Source organism: Oncorhynchus mykiss, chromosome 6, assembly GCF_013265735.2.
Source record: "Oncorhynchus mykiss isolate Arlee chromosome 6, USDA_OmykA_1.1, whole genome shotgun sequence".
NCBI lineage: Eukaryota > Metazoa > Chordata > Actinopteri > Salmoniformes > Salmonidae > Oncorhynchus > Oncorhynchus mykiss.
Window position 1 is genome coordinate 70,926,473 of NC_048570.1, and position 18,015 is coordinate 70,944,487.

Genomic DNA, 18,015 nt, shown 5'->3' on the forward strand with positions numbered 1-18,015 from the left:
GAAAAAGATCAGAATTGGGCCACCTGTGTAAACACAAACTATGGTTCTATTCCAATATGGGCACCAACTTGTGTACCCCTTAGAACAATCCAATACATTGGGCATGCATTCTAAAATAGTATGGACATTGAAACAAAGACTAGGATTGCTCTCAGAGTAATAGGAATTAGCAGAAGGGAGTGTCCCTACAGTGAATGATTCAACGTCATCAAATTGGTCATGTAGCCTAAGATCCAGCATCGTCAGGCAGCTTGATTTTCCACCCCTATTTAAGGCAAAGAGACACACATGAAAAGAGGGTTGAATGTTGGATGTTAATAAAAACACAGTCATTAGGTTGGATTTTAATTATAAGGCGATAGCGTTCCTTCATATTCCCCTTTCGCTCCCAGTTTCACAGGAAATGATAAAGATTTAATCCAATTAGCTGGCAGTGTTTCACCAGACGGCAGCAGGGAATAGACTCCTAATTGGCTGAAGACAATTAGCCGCATTAATTCCAACAGAAGTCAGAGAATAGAGTCGGATTTAAACAATATTCCCTCGACTGACTTCATCAGACGCTCACTCTCGTTTTATTTTATTCAAATGAGATGATGTGCGGTGTGTTAAGCAGGGTTCTAATTGTAGCACTGTTCGTGTTCTGTTTTGCCATTGACTGGTGGAATCATCATTAGTGTTGCTGTTGTGCTTTTCAATTGTATTGTAAATAACATCTTCTGTTTAACCAGATCATTGTTTTTCTGAAGTACACAAAACAACAAAACAAAGTTCTACATTATTTATTACTGTAGGCCTATGTACACTGCTCAAAGAAATAAAGGGAACACTAAAATAACACATCCTAGATCTGAATGAATGAAATATTCTTATTAAATACTTTTTTCTTTACATAGTTGAATGTGCTGACAACAAAATAACACAAACACTATCACTGGAAATCAAATGTATCAACCCATGGAGGTCTGGATTTGGAGTCACACTCAAAATTAAAGTGGAAAACCACACTACAGGCTGAGCCAACTTTGATGTAATGTACTTAAAACAAGTCCAAATGAGGCTCAGTAGTGTGTGTAGCCTCCACGTGCCTGTATGACCTCCCTACAACGCATGGGCATGCTCCTGAGGAGGTGGCGGATGGTCTCCTGAGGGACCTCCTCCCAGACCTGGACTAAAGCATCCGCCAACTCCTGGACAGTCTGTGGTGCAACGTGACGTTGGTGGATGGAGCGAGACATGATGTCCCAGATGTGCTCAATTGGATTCAGGTCTGGGGAACGGGCGGGCCAGTCCATAGCATCAATGCCTTCCTCTTGCAGGAACTGCTGACACACTCCAGCCACATGAGGTCTAGCATTGTCTTGCATTAGGAGGAACCCAGGGCCAACCGCCCCAGAATATGGTCTTACAAGGGGTCTGAGGATCTCATCTCGGTACCTAATGGCAGTCAGGCTACCTCTGGCGAGCACATGGAGGGCTGTGCGGCCCCCCAAAGAAATGCCACACCATGACTGACCCACCTCCAACCCGGTCATGCTGGAGGATGTTGCAGGCAGCAGAACGTTCTCCACGGCATCTCCAGACTCTGTCACGTCTGTCACATGTGCTCAGTGTGAACCTGCTTTCATCTGTGAAGAGCACAGGGTGCCAGTGGCGAATTTGCCAATCTTGGTGTTCTATGGCAAATGCCAAACGACCTGCACGGTGTTGGGCTGTAAGCACAACCCCCACCTGTGGATGTCGGGCCCTCATACCACCCTCATGGAGTCTGTTTCTGACCGTTTGAGCAGACACATGCACATTTGTGGCCAGCTGGAGGTCATTTTGCAGGGCTCTGGCAGTGCTCCTCGTGCTCCTCCTTGCACAAAGGCGGAGGTAGCGGTCCTGCTGCTGGGTTGTTGCCCTCCTACGGCCTCCTCCCCGTCTCCTGATGTACTGGCCTGTCTCCTGGTAGCGCCTACATGCGCTGGACACTACGCTGACAGACACAGCAAACCTTCTTGCCACAGCTCGCATTGATGTCCCATCCTGGATGAGCTGCACTACCTGATCCACTTGTGTGGGTTGTAGACTCCGTCTCATGCTACCACTAGAGTGAAAGCACCGCCAGCATTCAAAAGTGACCAAAACATCAGCCAGGAAGCATAGGAACTGAGAAGTGGTCTGTGGTCACCACCTGCAGAACCACTCCTTTATTGGGGGTGTCTTGCTAATTGTCTATAATTTCCACCTGTTGTCTATTCCATTTGCACAACAGCATGTGAAATGTATTGTCAATCAGTGTTGCTTCCTAAGTGGACAGTTTGATTTCACAGAAGTGTGATTGACTTGGAGTTACATGGTGTTGTTTAAGTGTTCCCTTTATTTTTTTGAGCAGTGTATTTGTATATTACTAGACAAATTATAGTGGTCAGTATTTTACAACACGATGAATTCATAGGATTATCAGATTATGAGTGTAAGGGGTGAGAAAGATGAGGGTTGGTATCCGTTTGTCACTTCCTGTTTGTCACGTCCTTTTTTATGTCTCTATTTTAGTTTGGTCAGGGCGTGAGTTGGGGTGGGCATTCTATGTTTTGTGTTCTGTGTTTTCTATTTCTATGTGTTTGGCCTGGTATGGTTCCCAATCAGAGGCAGCTGTCAATCGTTGTCTCTGATTGAGAACCATACTTAGGCAGCCTGTTTCCCACTATGGGTTGTGGGTAGTTATTTTCTGTTTAGTGTTTTTGTTGCACCTTGCAGAACTGTTGGTTTGTTGTTTTTGTTCAGTATTCATCTTTATTAAAAGTATTATGAATACGTACCACGCTGCACTTTGGTCCTCTTCTCCTTCTTCCACCAATGAAAATCGTTACACCGTTTCAGAACTATGTGTCTGTACTTTCTCCCAAACGATTGACTCCTCATTTTCAAGTCTTCAATCTTCCTGTCACTGTTTTATGTTTCATAACAGCTCACTGAGATCCCTAATGTCTGTTTCAATGTTAAACTACTTAAGCTCTTTGCCTGTTCAAATCAGACATCTTCTCACCACACGTCAAGGCACTGGGTCCAAATGTAACGTATCAACACTGCTTTTCTCCCTAAGTTCCAAAACCCATTGGTAGAGAGTACTTTCCTGAGTGAATAGCCAGGAGGAACATAATGGGAACCAAACGATTCAGGTGGAGGAGCAAGTTCCCCGCTGCTCGCTGTTTCACATGGACCTAACAACGTTCCCCCTGCCTGGCGCCACTCAGACGCGGAGACTCTGCGTAGGAACGGAAAATAGACGGTCAAAGAGGAACGTAACATAGCCAAAACGGTGAGGGTAAGAGGGATATGGAGGGAGGAAGGGGGGTTGTTCTTTAGTAGGATCAAAGATCAATAAAGATGGAAAAACAAGGAGGTTCCCTGCCCCGTCAGGTCTACTTCCCCATCTCCCCCTTTACCTCTCTCTATCTGATAAACACATGCATTTAAAACAGGCGCACGGAGCACCCCCACTAACAATGACAAACGACGGCTTGCCGACTTTTCTCTCTCTATTAACATAAAGTAATATAAACTGAAGGACACTAGTCTATAGAGGGAGTTAGGGGCTAATGTTCCATATCAGATGTGGACAATGTCAGGACTGAATACAGATTAGGCTGTGTCCTTCCCTCCCCAGGGGAATGACAGGAGTTGACACCACTTGGCCTGCCAAGTGTATTATTATAACATGCTGGTGCCAGGTCTGTCTTCCCCTGGACTATTAACCCCACTGTCCCCAAAGCACTCTCCCCATGCCCCTCAATACCATAACACCGATCAGCCTCTCCTCTCTCTTTCTCCAAGCTTCAGCTCTCCACTCAATTATCTCCCTCTCTGTCCTACAGTGTACAGTATAACGTATTCTCACTGATGCTTTCAATTGGCCAACCCCCATTTTTCCTTACCTTTCCATTTCTCTCTCTCTCTCTCTCTCTCTACTTCATTCTCTGCCCTCTCCTATATCTCTCTCTCCTCTGTCAGAGATATGATGAAGCACCACCCTATCAGCGTATTGAGGGTCAGAGGGCAGTAGGATGGGTGGAGGGTTGAGTGACAGGCGACCAATGATGCTTCTCTGGAGCCTCTGCACTTCTTTCAGTGGAGAATCGTCAGTGTACCGGGAGTGTAGCCTCTCAGCTCTGGCGGCCTATGATAGATCACTGTCCATTTTCTCTATTGGTAAGGTTCAGTGCTCATAGCACACTGACTCTGTGTGTTGAGTGCTCTGTGGGTTGATGAGGTGAGTGGAAGAGGATGTTTCTGTATGTAGGTGATGGTTATCGGAAAGCGACGCATAGAGGAGGTGACAGTTGAAAATGTCCTGTTGCGGTTCCGTGGGTGGTGTTCTTGTTCAGCCTGTACCTTAGTTACTTGAAAATAGCACAACCTTTTGTTTTTAGAATATGGGTCTCTCTGTACACCACTGAGAACATAGAAACAAAACACCCAAACAGCCAGTAAACCACCTGGGATTAGAGTTACCTGTTGTATTTATGGCATACAAGTGTGATGAGAATAACCAACAAGTATGTCAGCCCAGCCTCTCATATTCCCCTCTCCTCGAATGTTTGTATGTATAGGATTATGGAGACATTTTAGCCACAAGCCAAGGCAGTCGGGGAGATGGTCATAATTCTGCTCTTGTCTTCAGAGAATACATACAACTGCTGCAAAACCTCTTAGAGCCATAAAACGATAAAACAACATCTCAGGAACCGTAAAGAAACTCAGGGACTCAGAGAGAGGAAAATCAGATGCAGGCCATGATCATAAAATCCTCGCTTCCTATCAGCAGCTCATTCTGAGGACTATTGATGGTCCAAAGCCGCTGCAGATAAAACCATAACAGTCCGAAGGACAGGGCCATGGCCCATAATCAAAAAGCTTCTCAGAGTACTGATCACAGATCAGTTTTGTATTTTAGATCAGCATGAATATAAACATATGGACAGGTTTGGATCCAGCCTCCACAGATCAGAGGTGCAATCATCTATCATCATCTGACAAATCAGACCATTACCTTCCTAATGGGAATCTGCATGGTCACAATGTTAATATAATGGAAAAGGGAAATGCTTACTGTACTTTGTGTCTTGGTTCAAATGGTCTGTTTGTGTTACTCACCTTGGTAGCACAACTTTTATGTGCAGTCTAGTGGGTTCCAGCTCTGTGATGGGACATCCAAATGTTACTGAAAATACAAACGGAGCCAGTGGTTCATGCCTAAATCCACCCCCTTCATGCCATAAAGAAAAGTTTTGGAGGAAAGATGGCAGCAAGAGAGAAAGAAATAGAGAGAGAGAAACAGTGAGAAAGAAATAGAGAGAGAGAGAGAGAAATAGAGAGAGAGAGAGATGGAAAGACCAAAGGCTGAATCTTTGCCAAAGGAAATCTCTATCTCATGCTCTATTACTCCACAGCTACTGTTCAACATCATTATTCCCACGCTGAACTGAGAAATGGCCAGGAAACCCTAAACAGGTTAATAAAGTCCCCAAAGCTATGGTTTTGATTGGCCATTTTTTTGCTGTAGAACATCCAAACTCAATACTTTTCTCAAAACAGATAATTTGTGTCCTAGACTGAGAGGTTGTGTCCTAGACTGATAATTTGTGTCCTAGACTGAGAGGTTTTTTCCCAACCCAACTCCATAATGTACAAACGAACTAGACAATATGTAGAAAAGATTCAAAATTCAAATAAAGTTGTTACCTTAGCTCAGAGTGTGTTTATTCAAGTAAACACCATAGGTTATGAGCCAGTATCTCTCCTGTAGATGTAGGATCTTAATTTGATCACTCTTTTGTTATTGAGAATTTTCCTGCATGGCAGGAAATGCCAATCTGTCATTTATTTGAGGTTAGAAAGGCTTCTAAAGTTTATCATTTACAAAAATTATTTTTATTATAATCCATATAATAATTCACATTTCCTGTTGCTGCAGGATTATGGTCCTGCTGTAGAAAACTGCCTCAAATGAATATCCTACATCTGTACCAAGGGCCCCGTGTACAGTAGTTGCAGTGTACCCCTGTGGTTTTACAGGGACGTGTGAGCCACTGTGGTCTGTGCACTACACACGGAGAGCCAGCATGGCTCCTATTACACCTCTGTGCCGGGATCTTATAATTGCCACCACACATGGAAACATATTACGCTGGGTGATGATGCTGGTAGTGGAAAGTTCCCAGCAATAAGGCCTGTGGGTGCCGGTGCTATGCAAGTTGATAGTGTGTGGGCATAGGATTATTTTCTCTCTAATACGGGCATGCCCACACTGGCACCCACAGGGCCCCCTGTTTGAGCGGAATAATGAAAGAAACAAGCCTTCATGGTGGCTGGCATTGGAGGTGTTGTTAAAGTCTTTGAGGTTTTCTCCCCGTAGGCTTCAGTCTGCTGCCCTGAATAAGAGGGGCTTTGTTAGATCAGTGGTGGAGGCTTTGGAGAAGGTTGGACAGGGCTGTCTCTGTGGGGTTGTGTAAGGGCCCCCGTCTCTGTCAATCCCGCCATTGCACACACAAAAGTACAAACACACACACACACACACACACACACACACACACACACACACACACACACACACACACACACACACACACACACACACACACACACACACACCCACAAGCTCGTACACAGGTATACATGTAAAAATACACACACACACACACACACACACACACACACACACACAATCTCTCTCTCTTTCTTTCTCTCTCTCTCTCCCCCTTTCAGTCACTCTCTCCATCAGGCATTATCTCCCATAGGGCAGGCAGAGCGGGTAGCGAGACATGGGTGAGATTAAGAGTGGAGACAGCATCAGTGATATCACGGCTCAGGAGGGAACCCCACAAAACCTCAGGCTCTTTTTCCAGCCAGGCCTGATCATCTGAGGTTTCAGTCTGGCAGGGAAAGGGAAGAAGGGTTTGGGCATCATTTAAAGCCTTGTGAAAGCTGGTGGCCCATGGCTTTATTGAAGTGTGTGTTGAAGTGGTAATATCGGTGATAATGATTCCAGCTTACTCATAGTACTTATGCTGTTCCAGTGGCCCAGATCATTTCTCTTGACAGGACCATAGGCAGGGGTTTCTCTCTCTCACTCTCTCTCTCTCTCTCTCTCTCTCTCTCTCTCTCTCTCTCTCTCTCTCTCTCCCTACACAGTTGCAAACAAGAGTTTCCATTCGACAAATTCAGGAATATTTATCCCCGTTTTGTTCCATTTGCTTCTGTTTAAGAAATGCTTTTCTACAGAATCAGCGAAATGAATACACCCCGATCAGGCTTAAACCCAGTTCCATTTCATAGCAGCCACGTTGTATTCCTTCTAGCATCTATGAACTCTCCACCCCTCACCTTTTCCCTTTGTTTGTGGACAGCGATGCACAACACATCACCTGTATCTGACCAGGCAAAAAAAACTTTATAAGCCAAACCGCTACACACAGCACACATTAGCTAAAGTAACATCATAGTCAGCACAGCTAATAGAACTAACACGTTAGTATACCCACTACAATAATACAGTGACGTTAAAATGTCAGTCAGTAAGCAGTTACACCGGCAGGCCTCGGTGGCAATACATTTTTAAAACCAAAAGCTTACTTTGACTTGGAAGAGTTCCAGTGTTGTGTTGGATAGTCATAGCCAGCTAACTTACATAGCATCCCTCTGTTTGAGCAGGGTGTTTCAGTAGGCTAAACTAGCTAGCTGCATTTGCTAGATAAGTGAAACTGAAAGTGAAACAAATTACGAAATATCTCTCTCCCTCCTGTTTCTCTCTTGCTTCTCCTTCATTTTGGAATTATAAGAAATTAATTTGTTCCAAATTGTTTAACTATTGTCTTTCTCTCTCTTTGAGTTTACTCCTCACTATAATATATGCACTGCAGTACTAGCTAGCTGTAGCTTATGCTTTCAGTACTAGATTCATTCTCTGATCCTTTGATTGGGTAGACAACATGGCAGTTCATGCTGCAATATCTCTAATAGGTTGGAGGTTGTCCTCCGGAAGTAGTCATAATTACTGTGTTCGTCTATGGAAGGACTAGCCTCCATGAGCCTCCTAGGTTTTGTATTGAAGTCAATGTAACCATAGGAGGACGGAAGCTAGCTGTCCTCCGGCTACCCCATAGTGCTACCCTACAGAGTGCTGTTGAGACTACTGTAGACCTTATTTGCAAATTAGTGTGTTTTAATAACTTATTTAGTGACGTGATTATATTTAGTATAGTTTTTTCTAAAAATGATAACTTTTTTAATGTTTTGCAAAAACATTTTTTTAAATCAAATTCACTGAAGAGGATGGTCCTCACCTTCCTCCTCTGAGGAGGCACCTCCACTGGTGCCAACTGTAAAGTTTGGTGGAGGAGGAATAATGGTATGGGGATGTTTTTCATGGTTCAGGCTAGACCCCTGAGTTCCAGTGCAGGAGAATCTTTAAGCTACAGCATACAATTACATTCTAGATGAGTCTGTGCTTCCAAATTTGTGGCAACAGTTTGGGCAAGGCCCTTTCCTGTTTCAGCATGACAATGCCCCTGTGTGCAAAGTGAGGTCCATACAGTAATGGTAATTTAATGGTTATTCGAGATTGGTGTGGAAGAACTTGACTGGCTTGCACAGAGCCATGACCTCAACCCCCTCGAACACCTTTGGGATGAATTGGAACGCCGACTTCGAGCCAGGCCTACCTGCCCAACATCAGTGCCCAACCTCACTAATACTCTTGTGGCTGAATGGAAGCAAGTCCCCGCATCAATGTTCAAACATCTAGAGGAAATCCTTCCCAGATGAATGGAAGCTGTTATAGCAGCAAAGTGGAGACCAACTCCGTATTAATGCCCATGATTTTGGAAAGAGATGTTCAACGAGCAGGTGTTCACATACTTTTGGTCCTGTAGTGTGTATGTATCTGAAGCTGTTTTTTTCAAATAAATATTATAGTAATGAAAATAATATATGAGGAGACCAAGAGAGAGAAAGAGAGAGATTCCACAGATTTGTTTCGAGCCAAACTCTAAGCACTCATGCGTACACTCTTCTCATTCGCTTTTCTCCTCTCAGGCCATATGATCCTCCTTCCCTCCCTCATCCCTTCTTCCCTCTGTTCTTTCCTAATTATTGTCATATCGCCAGTCACCCATCTACCCCGGCTCCTAAAAGGCATGAGAACACTTCACGATGACCTCTCCATATCCTTCCTTGTCCAATCAAAGCATAGAGTACTGACCTCCATATCCCCTCTTGACCAATCAAAAATGCCTATGAGCTGCCAACAGGGAGATGTCAGCATTCCTTTCCTCTCCTGGCAGGAAGTGGAGCTCCTTAAAGCTCTGCTGGGAGAGATTCTCCCTCTTTTCCCTTTCTCTCTCTCTGGCTCTGAACGAGCATAGCCAAACAGACATAAACTAGTCATTAATATTGTCGCTGCACTGCCAAAACACGGCCATCTTTGTCCAAGTTGAGTCCAAGCTGAATCCGATGTGACAGGGGGACCATCAGGTTCCAGGGTGTGTCACCCCTAAACCTGTCCCCCTATCCCTTTAATTAACCCCCTGTCCGCTCATTTCATCTGTCTACCTCAACACTGTAGGAGAACACGATATCATACAATTGCATGTCTTTTTCATTAATCTCGCTCATTTTTCCCATGACTGTCTGCTGTGGCACCTCTGAGCTCTTCTCTTCAGGAACCATTTCCCTGTGTTAAAATGATCTGTGTAGTTGAACTGGGGAGGACTGCGGCGAGCATGTTCCCATGTAGATGATGAGGCTAGACAGCAGCAGTACGGCTTGGCAGAGAGTTCCTGAAATGTGAACCGTAAAGTGGTCTCCTCTCGCTCTCTGTCTCCTGATCTGCAATTAGATCAATAGTTCAATTAGGTTTGCCAGTTTAAGTGAGATGTTTCCTGCTATTATAGCACAATTACAGCACAACAGGAGGGCTCACTTGATTTGTCAGACAGACGGATTAAAGGGTGAGTGGAATAAAAACAATGTTTTTGTCCAATGATCGATCATTAACCTAAAACGTTTCTGAGTATTAGATGGAATAGTTCCAAAATGAGAATATGTGACAGGGTCAAACAGAATATCAAAACGATCCCCTGATAGATGGGCCCCCACTCTAACCCTAACCCTGTAAGAAGCAAGTAATAGTGTTAATATAAACAGTGAATAGTGCTGTGTCAAACTCCATTCTTTATGAACAAAGGGGATCTCTCAGAGCTGGATGTGATGGTCAGATAAATCTGAGGGTGTGTGTGTGTGTCTGCATGTGTGTGTGCTAGCTTAGTGGGCAGTGGTGGGGCTTGGGGCAGTGCCATGCCCCCAACAGTAGTTTATCTTGGACTCGTACATGCCCTCCCTTGGCGGGGTCGATCCTCGGGGCGCCCTGCCCCAGCACAGCTCCATTAGCGCCAGTGCTAACCTTGCAACAATGTTGTGACATCCTCGTTTTTCATCCAGCCCCTCCCCTCTCTCCCATCTTCCGCCTCTCTTGGCCCCAGATCTTCCCCAGATGAGCAACCAGAGGTGAGGGGGAGTCTGTGGGTCCGGCTGGCAGAGAGGCTCCACCATGCCTTGGAGTCAAAAGACGGTTAACCCACCACTACCTCAGATACTACAGAGCTTATTGGTGTAGAAAATAACCTAACCTCCTTCATAGTCATTTCAACAGGATGTTTTTGCTTTGTAGATCCCCAAAAATTGACAGATTCATTTGTTTTACCACTGGATATAATATACTATGAAAAGAAAAGTTGAATAACAATCACACATGGCTAAATGCAACATACACATTAAAAAAAGGATCTGTGAAATATAATTTACATATGTCTCATGTATATTTATGAGTGGTGAGGGGTACTGAATCTGGAAGAAAGAGCACCACAACCTCACCATGTATATTGGAATATCTGAGTGGTTCCTATGTCTTCATCCTCTCATGAAAGAAACATAAAAGGGGCTTTGCTCTCCTTTATCGAAAGTGTCTTTTCAAGTTGTACAGTCTTGATCTCCTCTCATCCTCCCCATTTCCCTCAATCTGCTGTTTCCCCCTTCATCTTGAGTTAGGCTGGAGTCCTTCAAAATCCCAACTTTAAACAGGGAACACAGTGAGTTGAAACGTTCAGTGTTTTGTTGGTCTCGGGAGGGGAGGGAAGGCCTGTACTTTGGTGTCAGCCTTGACATGTAGGACAGTTCTCGTCAAAATGGGCCAAGAAGGAGATGTTTGCATTGATAGCGCTGAATGCATAGGAGCAGTACGGTGTACATATTAGGACATACGCTACATCAGACAAACAACGAATACTGTCAGCATACAACACACACACTGACAACAATGCCAGTCATGCACAACAGATTTTGTTGTGAGAAAAATCTTAAGAGTTTGCTGTAATGTCGCCTTAATCGTTTACCTTCTCTCTTATTCATGCAAAACTCAGCGCATTAAGACATTTCTTCAGGTTGACCTTGGTGGTGGTGTTTTATACGGCAGTCTAAAAGGTGTTGAGTCTTTCAACCTGGAGGTTAAACCAGGTCTTGGGTGTGAAGGCAATTACCTGCAGGAGATGGTGATGAGACCCCCAACCCACCCAGCGCCTCATCTCTTTTCCATGTTTTGGTATTCCTTCCTAATGGCCTCCACTTCTTTACCCTCCTCCGTCAGACAGTAGCGAGGGATTCTGGGATCCTCTGCCCTGCAGCTGTGTAAACTTAGATATCCTTTGACATTTCACCTCAATTCCCCACTGAACTCTCAGCTCTCTGGTCCCCCGACGTGGCAACACACTGACGGTTCTCGTTTGTCATGCTTGGGCGACAGGTAGCCTAGTGGTTAGAGCGCTTGGCCAGTAACCAAAAGGTTGCTAGATCGAATCCCCGAGCTGACATGGTCAAAATCTGTTGTTCTACCCCTGAACAAGGCAGTTAACCCACTGTTCCTAGGCCATCATTGTAAATAATAATTTGTTCTTAATTAACTGTTAAATAAAGGTTAAATAAAATGCTGTTGTGTGAGTTCTCCTATCTCTCTTCACACCAGTGGAAAAGCTAACATACAGCATGTAGGCCTATTGCAGGGGATACTGTTCCTGGAGAGCTATGCTCTTGTAGATTTTCGCTCCAATCCCAGTTGGAACTAACCTGGTTCAGCTTATCAACCAGCTAATTATTAGAATCAGGTTATAGATTAGAGTTGCAGGACAGTAGCTCTCCAGGAACAGGGTTTGAGTGCCCTGGCCTATTGGATATTATATTCACGATGATGAGAGGAGAATATCCTTGATGCATTTTCTATTACTAAGTCACAAGATTCTACCCAGTATTGTTATGAAGCCAACGGCATTTTCTCTTTCTCTTTTTTCTCACTGTCGTCTTCCAGTAGTTTTTTTGTGGCATGGTGAAAAAGCGTGCAGCATCCTCTCCTTGGCAGGTGTTCTGTGTCTCTGCTTGTTGCTCTCCTGTACATAATCAATCTGGCTGAGGCCTTTGAAGGTAGCGGGAGAGAGAGGGAGAGAGAGGGAAAGAAAGAGAGAAAGGGAGAGAGAGAGAGTGAGGTAGAAAGGGAAAGTAGAGCAGAGTGTGGACTGCCTGCGTCGCTACAGTAACACACGCGTGGCAGTGGATGATTAAATGGATGTAATGTATATTCCTCCTCCTATTTTGGTCTCCATGTCTTTTGCGTTGCATGTCTATTCATCCCGGACGCTGGCGCGATCCATCATATACGCCACTCTGATGGATCTCTGTGCCCCCCCTAAGCTGCCCTGGACACCTACTTACTGTATCCTTTTACCACGGCAGAGCGCCGAATTACTCCCGTCGCCCTGCCATGACACGACTGAGGCAGGATACTCAATAAGTGAATTACTGCACACTGATATCAAGCATTCTGTGAACGAGGGAAGAAAAGAGGGATGGAGGAAAGAGGGATTAAAGAGACGGAAATAACATGACAAATCAAAGTAGTATGAAAGGGAAGATCTGGAAAGAATTACATGGTTGTTACAGTGCTGTACTTGAACAGGGATGAATGCATTAGTTATTTTTTCCAGCACTTAGGATTGTCTGTGATAAAACATTCAATCAGAGTTAGCCCTGGGCTGGGTGCTATTTTAGCAGTGGATATAGGCTACTGTGTTCCTCTTTCTAGGGATATTGGCCTGATTTATACAGGCTTCATAGAGTAGGACCTTACTATGTATGATATGGCCCTTAATCAGCGAGTAGGACCTTACAATGTTTGTTATGGCCCATAATCAGAGAGTAGAACCTTACTATGTATGGTATGGCCCGTAATCAGAGAGTAGAACCTTACTATGTATGGTATGGCTCCTAATCAGAGAGTAGAACCTTACTATGTATGGTATGGCCCATAATCAGAGAGTAGAACCTTACTATGTATGGTATGGCCCGTAATCAGAGAGTAGAACCTGGGTATGTATGAGATGGCCCTTAATCAGAGAGTATGACCTTACCATGTATGATATGGCCCTTCATCAGAGAGTAGGACCTTACCATGTATGTTGTGGCCCTTAATCAGAGAGTAGGACCTTGCCATGTATGTTGTGGCCCTTCATCAGAGAGTAGGACCTTGCCATGTATGATATGACCCTTCATCAGAGAGTAGGACCTTACCATGTATGTTGTGGCCCTTAATCAGAGAGTAGGACCTTGCCATGTATGATATGACCCTTCATCAGAGAGTAGGACCTTACCATGTATGTTGTGGCCCTTAATCAGAGAGTAGGTCCTTACTATGTATGATATGACCCTTCATCAGAGAGTAGGACCTTACCATGTATGATATGGCCCTTAATCAGAGAGTAGGACCTTACCATGTATGATATGACCCTTCATCAGAGAGTAGGACCTTGCCATGTATGATATGACCCTTCATCAGAGAGTAGGACCTTGCCATGTATGATATGACCCTTCATCAGAGAGTAGGACCTTGCCATGTATGATATGGCCCTTAATCAGAGAGTAGGACCTTACCATGTATGATATGACCCTTCATCAGAGAGTAGGACCTTACCATGTATGATATGACCCTTCATCAGAGAGTAGGACCTTACCATGTATGATATGACCCTTCATCAGAGAGTAGGACCTTACCATGTATGATATGACCCTTCATCAGAGAGTAGGACCTTGCCATGTATGTTGTGGCCCTTAATCAGAGAGTATGACCTTACCATGTATGTTGTGGCCCTTAATCAGAGAGTAGGACCTTGCCATGTATGATATGACCCTTCATCAGAGAGTAGGACCTTACCATGTATGATATGACCCTTCATCAGAGAGTAGGACCTTGCCATGTATGTTGTGGCCCTTAATCAGAGAGTAGGACCTTGCCATGTATGTTGTGGCCCTTAATCAGAGAGTAGGACCTTGCCATGTATGTTGTGGCCCTTAATCAGAGAGTAGGACCTTACCATGTATGTTGTGGCCCTTAATCAGAGAGTAGGTCCTTACTATGTATGATATGGCCCTTAGTCAGAGAGTAGGACCTTACCATGTATGATATGACCCTTCATCAGAGAGTAGGACCTTACCATGTATGATATGGCCCTTAATCAGAGAGTAGGACCTTACCATAAATGATATGGCCCTTAATCAGAGAGTAGGACCTTGCCATGTATGTTGTGGCCCTTAATCAGAGAGTAGGACCTTGCCATGTATGTTGTGGCCCTTAATCAGAGAGTAGGACCTTACCATGTATGATATGACCCTTCATCAGAGAGTAGGACCTTGCCATGTATGATATGGCCCTTAATCAGAGAGTAGGACCTTACCATGTATGATATGGCCCTTAATCAGAGAGTAGGACCTTGCCATGTATGATATGGCCCTTAATCAGAGAGTAGGACCTTGCCATGTATGATATGACCCTTCATCAGAGAGTAGGACCTGGGTATGTATGTTGTGGCCCTTAATCAGAGAGTAGGACCTTACTATGTATGATATGGCCCTTAATCAGAAAGTAGGACTTTTCTATGTATGGTATGGCCCTTAATAATAGAGTATACCTTTACTACGTATGATTTGGCCCTTAGTCAGATAGTTGGACTTTATTATGTAAGGTATGGCCCTTATTTAGAGAGTAGGACCTTATGGTATGGCCCTTAATCAGAGTTTCAACTATCATTACATATTCTCTTGTCATACTCTAACATGTTGGGTGGTCATACAAATAACCTAGCTGCATTCAGTTAAACAATAAAATTATTATCTTGAAACATGCCATTGTATTTTGTTTTAATTTAGCTTGATGATCTATTACAATATTGCAGTTGGTTTTAGTGCACAAGGAAATGATGTGATACTACATGAACAGGGATACTACATGAACAGGGAACCTTGTATCAGTTATCTCCAGTTATCTCCAGTTACATGAAATGATCCTAAACTCTACCAAAAACTTTTCAATCCCTTAGGCCATGGGTTTAGTGTGCCTTTCTCACTGCATCTCAACCTCAATGATCCAGAGCTGTGTGAGTTTAAGGGCAGAATCAAACATGGGTGTGCAGTCTTCCTCTAACTCAGTACTGTGTAAATGGGAGAGATAAGATGAGCCCTGATGTAAATGTAAGCCCTCTAATAAGCAGGCTTAGGGAGTAGTGAGAGAGGCCCGCACAATTAATTGTCTCCTGAAGAGTTGCTATCATGAGGTGTAATCTTTTATAAGCCGCTTTTTGACGAACCTCACGCCGAACCTTTCACTATTATAACCCCAAACTGGGACAACGGGCCTGCTTATTTAAACCTTCCGTCCTGGGGCATCGAGCTGGAGAGGAGTTACTGAGAAAGAAGAAGGGCAGTGGTGGAAAAGTAACACATTGTCATACTCAAGTAAAAGTGAAAGTCACCCAGTAAAATACAACTTGAGAAAAAGTCTAAAAGTATTTGGTTTTAAATATACTTAAGTATCAAAAGTACATGTAATTGCTAAAATATAATTAAGTATGAAAAGTAGAAATGCTTTCAAACTCCTTATATTAAGATGGCACGATTTTCTTGTTTTTAATTGACAAATAGCACACTCCAACACAGACATAATTTACAAATGAAGCATTTGTGTTTAGTGAGTCCTCCAGATCAGAGGCAGTAGGGATGACCAGGGATGTTCTCTAGAAAAGTGTGTGAATGGAACCATTTTCTTGTCCTGCTAAGCATTCAAAATGTAATGAGTACTTTTGGGTGTCAGGGAAAATGTAAGGAGTAAAAGTACATTATTTTCTTTAGGAATGTAGTGGAATAAAAGTGAGGTACAGATGCCCCAAAAAACGACTTAGGTACTTCAAAGCATTTTTACACCAATGGTAATGGGGGAATATCGCTGTGTGTACGAAAATAAACTCATATCAAGCCAATGTGATTCACCTGAGGTATTCCATTCTTACATTGGCTATCATACAGTACTACACTTGTGCCACCTTGACATTAGTGCTCGTCTCTATGTTCTAACCTTGCTGCGCCTATTTTTACCTTTATTTAACTAGGCAAGTCAGTTAAGAACCAATTCTTATTTTCAATGACGGCCTAGGAACAGTGGGTTAACTGCCTGTTCAGGGGCAGAACGACAGATTTTTACCTTGTCAGCTCAGGGATTCGATCTTGCAACCTTTCGGTTACTAGTCCAACGCTCTAACCACTAGGCTACCTGCCGCCACAGAGGGGGTCCAGCTGTACCTGTGGGTGGGTGGGTGAAGGGGTGAGGTGGGGGACAGGTGTGGAAGGAGAGGACACAGGTGACCCAGTGCATGGGAGGTTGTGGTTAGCGTGTGGGGGCAGGTGTGGAAGAATAGGGCCCAGGTGAGGCGGTGAATGGGAGGTTGTGGTTAACGTGTTGGGACAGGTGTGGAAGAAGAGGGCCCAGGTGACCCTGTGAATGGGAGGTTGTGTGGACAGGTGTGGAAGGAGAGGGCTCAGGTGACCTTGTGAATGGGAGGTTGTGGTTAACGTGTGGGGACAGGTGTGGAAGGAGAGGGCCCAGGTGAGGCGGTGAATGGGAGGTTGTGGTTAACGTGTGGGGACAGGTGTGGAAGGAGAGGGCCCAGGTGACCCGAGTGAATGGGAGGTTGTGGTTAACATTTGGGGACAGGTGTGGAAGGAGAGGGCTCAGGTGACCCAGTGCATGGGAGGTTGTGGTTAGCGTGTGGGGGCAGGTGTGGAAGAATAGGGCCCAGGTGAGGCTGTGAATGGGAGGTTGTGGTTAACGTGTTGGGACAGGTATGGAAGAATAGGTCCCAGGTGAGGCGGTGAATGGGAGGTTGTGGTTAACGTGTGGGGACAGGTGTGGAAGAAGAGGGCCCAGGTGACCCTGTGAATGGGAGGTTGTGTGGACAGGTGTGGAAGGAGAGGGCTCAGGTGACCTTGTGAATGTGAGGTTGTGGTTAACGTGTGGGGACAGGTGTGGAAGGAGAGGGCTCAGGTGACCCTGTGAATGGGAGGTTGTGGTTAACGTGTGGGGACAGGTGTGGAAGGAGAGGTCTCAGGTGACCCTGTGAATGGGAGGTTGTGGTTAACGTGTGGGGACAGGTGTGGAAGGAGAGGGCTCAGGTGACCCGGTGAATGGGAGGTTGTGGTTAGCGCATGGGGACAGGTGTGACATGACGCTAGGCTGCTGTGTAACCGTGTGTCTCACCAGCCGGCGTGCCCTGGCAGAGCGTCGCGTCCTTCCCCTCTCTTACCTTCAACTCCTCTAAAGACACTGGATGGACACATATGTTCTCATGCTTTCATGACTCCATGGACACCGCATGGGGCTGGGGTTTCTTCAACACACAGCGGTCATACTGTATTTACCAATGGTAGTCTAATTTTGATTTAAGAATTGTTTGACTATTGTAAGTGGATTCAATTCTTTGCTGCTGCAAATACATGTATGACTACAATACCGTTCATCCTGTGAACACGTTTTACTGAAAACAAGCAGGATGACGAGAATCATCAGTAACCTTGAGAGAGAGATCGAGCTAGAACGAGAGAGGGGGG